The sequence below is a fragment of the Bidens hawaiensis genome, unplaced genomic scaffold (assembly GCF_021521415.1).
Source record: "Bidens hawaiensis isolate Kalapana, Puna unplaced genomic scaffold, B.hawaiensis_p1.1 tig00049789_1, whole genome shotgun sequence".
In the NCBI taxonomy this organism is placed as follows: domain Eukaryota; kingdom Viridiplantae; phylum Streptophyta; class Magnoliopsida; order Asterales; family Asteraceae; genus Bidens; species Bidens hawaiensis.
The window spans coordinates 39,219-46,178 of NW_027498909.1; positions in this window are offsets into that span (position 1 = coordinate 39,219).

The following is a 6,960-nucleotide window of genomic DNA, read 5'->3' on the forward strand; positions in this document are numbered from 1 at the left end:
TGCGATGGTAAAGAAAAGCAACGGGTCGTGGAGGATGTGTATTGACTTCAAGGACCTCAACAAAGCATGTCCGAAAGACTGTTACCCCCTCCCAAACATCGACGCAAAGGTGGACTCCGTGGCGCCATTCAAGCTAAAATGTTTCCTGGATGCCTACAAAGGCTATCACCAGATTCAAATGGCACCACAAGACGAAGACAAGACTGCCTTCAGAACCGACAAGGGTGTTTTTTGTTACACAAAATGCCCTTTGGCTTAAAGAATGCGGGCGCCACCTATCAGAGACTTATGGATTCGGTTTTCAGTGAACATATCGGTAGAAATCTAGAAGTCTACGTTGATGATTTGGTGATCAAGAGCAGGGAGGAGAGACAAATGCTCAAAGACATCGAGGAAACTCTTCAGCGCCTAACGGAAGTTAACATGAAGCTCAACCCGAGCAAATGTACTTTCGGCGCGGAAGAGGGGAAATTTCTTGGTGTAATGGTCACTAAGGATGGTTTCGAGGTGAACCCTGAAAAGGTGGAAGCAATCCTTGACATGCCTTCACCATCCACCATGAAAGAGGTTCAGAAGCTGAATGGTAGATTGGTGTCAATCAACAGGTTCCTAGCGAACCACGCCAGCAAATCTACTCCATTCGTTAACACTTTGAGGAACTGCTTGAAGAAGAGCCAATTCAAGTGGACGCCTGAGGCTGAGCAAGCTTTCAGTGAGATAAAAGAAAGTCTCATAAAGTTGCCCGCGCTCACAGCTCCACTTCCTGGCGAAACCCTAACATTGTACTTGTCAGCTGGAGACCGCGCCATCGGCGCAGTATTATTGGTGGATCGCAAGGGGATCCAAACGCCAATATACTATGTGAGTCGGGTGCTGACAGACCCTGAGACGCGTTATTCCATCATGGAAAGGTTAGTTTTGTCACTAACACACGCGTCGCGCAAACTTCATAGATACTTCAATGGTCATCCTATTGAAGTTCTGACTGGTTACAACATCCAGCAAGTCTTGCGACGCCCCGCGCTCTCCGGAAGGCTGAAAAAGTGGGCGCTGGAATTAGGTGAACACACGATCACCTATAAGCCCCGTCCGGCAATAAAGGGTCAAGTTCTGGCGGATTTCATCACGGAAATCCCAGAGGGAAAGATTGAAGAAGCTCAGCGCGAGGTAGATCCTCCGCGAGCAAATGATGAAGAAGATGTTTGGAGGCTATTCACTGATGGAGCCTCCAACAGCGAAGGATCCGGCGCGGGCCTCAAACTGGTGGACCCTGATAATCATGAATATACTTATGCTATAAGGTTGGACTTCAAGAGTACCAACAATGAGGCTGAGTATGAAGCCCTGCTGGCTGGTCTGCGCATTGCGCGCAAGTTTGGAGTTAAGAAGCTAGAGGCCCATGTTGATTCGTACTTGGTAGCAGCACAGGTCAATGGCCTTTATGATGCCAAGGAGAACACCATGCCTCTATATCTAGAGCAGGCGAAAAAGCTCACTGAGCAATTTGACAGCTTCAGAATCATTCATATTCCGCGCAGTGAAAACAAATCTGCAGATGCGCTGAGTAAGATGGCATCAACCAGTTTTGATCACTTTGGCAAAGATGTCAGGGTAGAAGTAATGAGCAACCCGTCGGTGGTAGCGAAGTCTGTCTTGATAACCCATACAACCCCTTCATCATGGATAACTCCAATAATGGAATTCTTGAAGGAGGGAAAGGTACCAGATGATCGCGCACAAGCGAGGAAGATAAGACACAAGGCGCAGAACTATGAACTGCTTGACGATACATTATATCGACGCTCTTATCTTGGGCCGCTCATGAAATGCTTGGATGCTGAGGAAGCAAGCTATGTGATCAGAGAGATACACGAAGGAATCTGTGGAATTCATGCTGGCCCGCGCATGGTGGTTGCCAAGGCAATGAGCGCAGGCTACTATTGGCCAGGCATGTACTTGGACGCCTTAAAAGAGATCCAAAAGTGCAAAGCATGTCAGAGCTATGCGCCAAACACCATGCGGCCAAAGAACAACTTGATTCCGGTAACCTCAGCATGGCCTTTCCACAAATGGGCAATCGACATTGTGGGTCCCCTACCGCAGGCGCCTGGGCGAGTAAAATTTTTGGTTGTGGCAGCAGACTATTTTACAAAATGGGTTGAAGCCAAGCCACTAGCAAAAATAACAGCCGAAGCAATGAAGCAGTTTATCTGGAGCCACATCATATGCCGTTTTGGCTTGCCCATGGAAATTGTTAGCGATAATGGCAAGCAATTCACTGACAAGAAGATTTCCAGCTGGCTCAAAGAATTGCGCATTAACCAAATTTTCACTTCAGTCTATCACCCTCAGGGGAATGGACAAGTGGAACGCGCAAATCAAAGTTTGTTAAATGGGTTGAAGAAAAGGTTGGAGGGAGAATCCCATTCTTGGGTCGAAGAGTTACCTAATGTCCTGTGGGCGCACAGGACATTAAGCAAAACTAGCAATGGCGAATCCCCATTCAGCCTAACCTATGGGACAGAGGCTATGATCCCAGCGGAAATTGGATGCCCATCCCATAGGGTACTCATGATGAGCAAGACTGATAACGAGCGCGAAAGAAGATTAGACCTCAACTTGCTTGAAGGGCGCAGAGAAGCGGCTATCATCAATGAAGCCAAATACAAGAAAAAGATGGAAAAATATTATAATCAGCGCGTTAAAGAATGCCACTTCAAGAAAAATGATTTTGTCCTTCGAAACAATGAAGCTAGCCGCGCTATACCCTCAGGAAAAATGTCCCCCAATTGGGAGGGACCTTATCAAATCTCAGAAGAATTGGGGAAAGGCGCGTATGCTTTAAAAGATTTGAATGGAAAAAAGATACCGCGCGCATGGAATGCAGCACAGCTTAGAAAATGCTTCATGTAAAAATTCAAATATGTAATCAAGGCTTTTAAGCCATCATGAATGATGATTCGCGCTATCTTTCAATATTTGTTCTATTACCTTTGCATACATGTTTCACACTTCCTTTATTAATTTGGAGCAATATGACAACACTATATTGACTTCAAAGCAAAATAAAACGAAGTAAAACATACATGCGCGAGCCTTAGCTCAAACACGTTAACGAGTCTTAACTCTAAAAACGTCAGGGCCTTAGCCCAAAACAAAGAGCCTTAGCTCAAAACACTCACAAACATCCATCTTACATCCCGCGCAGCCTGATCATAAAAATCCCTAAACACAACTAAGGCAAAGTACATGCCAAATCATAGTTGTTGAGGTCTCAGGTCGAGGTCGCGCACGGAATAATAGTGGATATCTGAGTCACACATGCTGACATGTAATGGCTAAAACTCATAATTCCATATAAAAAACGCGCGACAACGAGGCGCAAAAAAGGAATAGTGAAAAGTCATCGCGCGTGTCAGCATAAACAAGATACTGCGAAACCACTTACAAAATAGGACTATGGTTAAGTGAATAATTTCCTTACAACCTTGTTCTTATTTTAACGTGCAAGCATATCTTATATCTATACAAGCAAACATGAAGAGATGAATGGAAATGCGCAAGATGTGAAAAAGGGAAAACAAATTTCATTCCATAGCGTTGAAATTTACAAGTATGATGAGTTACAAATTACAAATAAAAATAAAAACATGAAGGGCTTCTCAAGTCTCCACGTTGACATTAGCCTCTTCATCATCCTCATCATCGCCCTCGGTATCTGGCGCAGCCTGCTCCTCTTCATCTCCAAACTGACCATAGTCAACTTCTTCATCTTGAATGGAGTCTTCTACCATGACAGTGTCAGGAGCGGATCCTTTGGCCACGCCAGAGCCGCTAGCAACGCCAGCATTCTCCGCGCCATTGTCGCCTCCAGACCCTTCGCACTCGTCAAGTAAGCTCTTTAGCGCGACGAGATCGGGCTGGTCAGCAAGCGCGGATATCTGCAAATCATAAGCAAAAATATAAGTACAAAAAGACTTAGAAAAAAAAAGGGGCAAGGTAATCTCATTAAGGTTATAATACCTGCGCAAGGATGGGAATGGGAGTGTTCATATACTTCTCCCCCATCGCGGCCATTTTAGCGCAGGCAGCGTTGCTCTGATAAGGGTACTCGGATGGGTTCTTCCTTAGCATGCCATATTCTTAACCATCCGTGAACCCTTCAGCTCGGCCCACCACGCGCGCGGCAGCGTTGCAATCCATCACCAGGGCCTGAAACTCGCCTGAGTATTTCATCGCATAAGCGCAACGAGTCATGCCCTGTGAGATCAGCCAGTGTCGATCCTGCGCGAGGCCAGCAACAGACGTCTCGAGGGCAGGAACCTGAGAGTTTAAAAACTCAACAGTTTCTTTAGTTTTTGTTAGCTCCTCTTTGTCGGACGCTGCTGCCGCCAAGATTTTTTCTTTTTCCACCTGCGCAGAATCAAGTGCTTCCTGGCTAGACGCTGCCGTCGCAAGGGCTTCATCTTTGTCGGCCTGCGCGGCCGCTAGCTCCCTCTTCAGGCGCGAAACCTCACTCTCCAGTGATGATTTTTCAGTTATGGACTGGACAAGAGCTTGGTCACGCGCCTCCGCCTCAAGCTCCAACTCGCGCGCTCGGCGCGAGTATTTGGCCGCGTCCGCCTCCGCCGCCTGCAGCTTCTCCCGCGCAGCCTGAAGCTCATGACCGCGCTTCACGAAGGCGCTGTTGGCGCTGGCTCTGTTCTCTCTGAGCTCGGCTTGGAGCTTCTCAGCTCTCTCGCGAGCATCAGAAAGATGCCAAGCAGACACCTTAGCCTCATGCTTGGATTCCGCAAGAGCATCACGTACTTTTACGTAATCAGAACGAAGCTCTTGGGAAGCAGCAAAGAAGGCCGACCCAGCAGACATATGGTCGTTAAGCAGGTCGTCGCGAGCGCGCTCCTCCTGGAACCTCCTTTCAGTTGGAGGCACAACATGAGCCCAGAATTCCGCACACACACCCATGGACTGAAAGGTGCTGTCTTCAGTTATATTACATCTCGGGCGGTAAATGTGATCGGATTCCTGCAAAAGAAAAGTAATTATCTAAGCTATCAAAACACTAAGATGAAAGTCCGCGCAGCGGAACAAAAATAAACTATACCTGCGGGGATGAAGCAGAAAGGTCATCGCCAGCCCTACGAGAAGGCTCCGGCGCGAATCCTCGTGGCGCAGCAGGGCTGCCGCGGGCGCCCGCGGAGTGTTCAACTTCAAACTCCTCACCCTCCTCTGAAATAGGCCTCTCCTGCGACCTAGAATCAATTTCGGTCTCGCGCGGAGGGCTGTGCGCAGGAGGAGGTGAGGGAGGTCTCGGCGCAGACAAGTCAGCGCGCAAAACAGCCTCCTGCTCCTTAGTAATACCGATGAGGGGAGACTCATCGCTTGCAGGAGCAGGAGCAGAGCCAACGGCGCTGGGAACGGCGCCAGGAGTCACGCCAGAAGCTTGTGCACTAGCTACGGCTTCTATGAAAAAATCAGAAGCAACTGGTTAAGGACTTGATCTAAAAGAGTCAGAAAATAAGAGTGCAATACGTACCTTGGCACAACTCCGTTCGCGCATCAAACATCGCCATGAAGTCCATTCTACCCTTCTTTGAGGGTAAAACGGGGACTTCGAAGCGACCTCCGGCGCAGCCTCGGAATCTTGTTGCGCTGTCGCCGGCTCTACAAACATTTGAGTGAGCAAAGATTCATTAGTAATCCTACAAGGATCGCGCTCATAAGAACCATAAAGGATAAGCAAGGTATACCTGTCGCAGGCGCGGCACTGCTTCTCTCTTCAGCCGCGCGAAGGGAGGAGGTCACGGCACCATACCTCAAGTGGACAGGAGGTCTGCCCACTCTCACAGGCAGGGAAGCTAAAGAAACCTTGGTGGTAAACACCTGGGTTTCCTCATGTCCCTTCGTTTGAGCATGGGGATGAGCGACAGGGGTGTCATCTTTCTTCTGTTTCTTACTGGCCCCTGCGCCAGATTTCCCCTTAGCTTTGCGTTTTAGTAGGGGCGCCTCCTCTTCCTCCTCCTCCTCTTCCGCGAGCTCCAGCTCGTAGTTTTCGAGCGCATCTGCAAATACATGCAACAGAAGTGTTAGCAAAATTTGGTATTATAAAGGAAAATGCATAAGTACAAAGGCTTACCAGGCGCATCGCTGTTGAAGACAAATCCCAGATCAACAGGGATGAACATGTCATCGAAGCGATCTGGAAACCAACCTCCCCAGCGCCAAGCTCGACGGAGCCACCCTCCACTTGATCATCATAAGCGGCGTGGATGTACTCCTTGGTGACTGCAAAAACAAGTCAAGTGATATCAAAAAAAAAAAAAAAAAAAAAAAAAAGAAAAAAAAAAAACCAATGACTTACACAACCCGTCGACTTGGATAACGGGCTCAAGCGAGCTGTCCGCCCACCTCTTGCTCATACCAACCCCCACCAGCGCCTCCTCGCGAATGCTCTTGGCGGGGGATGGTTCAGTGGACAGCTTCTTAACCCAGGCGCCAGTTGGGTTCTTGAGGACACCCACATCCGCAGGCGCAGAAGTGATGGAGCGCATGGTCATACGGATGGGTATCACACCAGCCCTAATGTAGAAGAACCTCTCAGACCAGTCATGAAGGCTCTTGAATGAAACAGTGGAGCACTTCACCTTCTGACTGCGAGGAATAAAAGAGAACCAATTGTCTTGGATCTTGGGCTTGTAAAAATATTGAAAGCGCCGAGGGGTAGGCTCCTCGCGCTGGGATTTGCACATGAACTCAAAGTGAGTCATGCGCACAAGTCCAAACGGATGGACTTGGGATATATGAATCCCATAGAACTGCAGCAGTGCACCCACAAACCTTGTCATCGGGAGACGAAGGTTGCAGTGGGTGAAAAAATGGCTATATAAGGATATATAACCGGCAGGCGGGTCCGCCGCCGATTGCCCGGCCCCAGGCAACATGCAGCCAAACAGGGTGGGA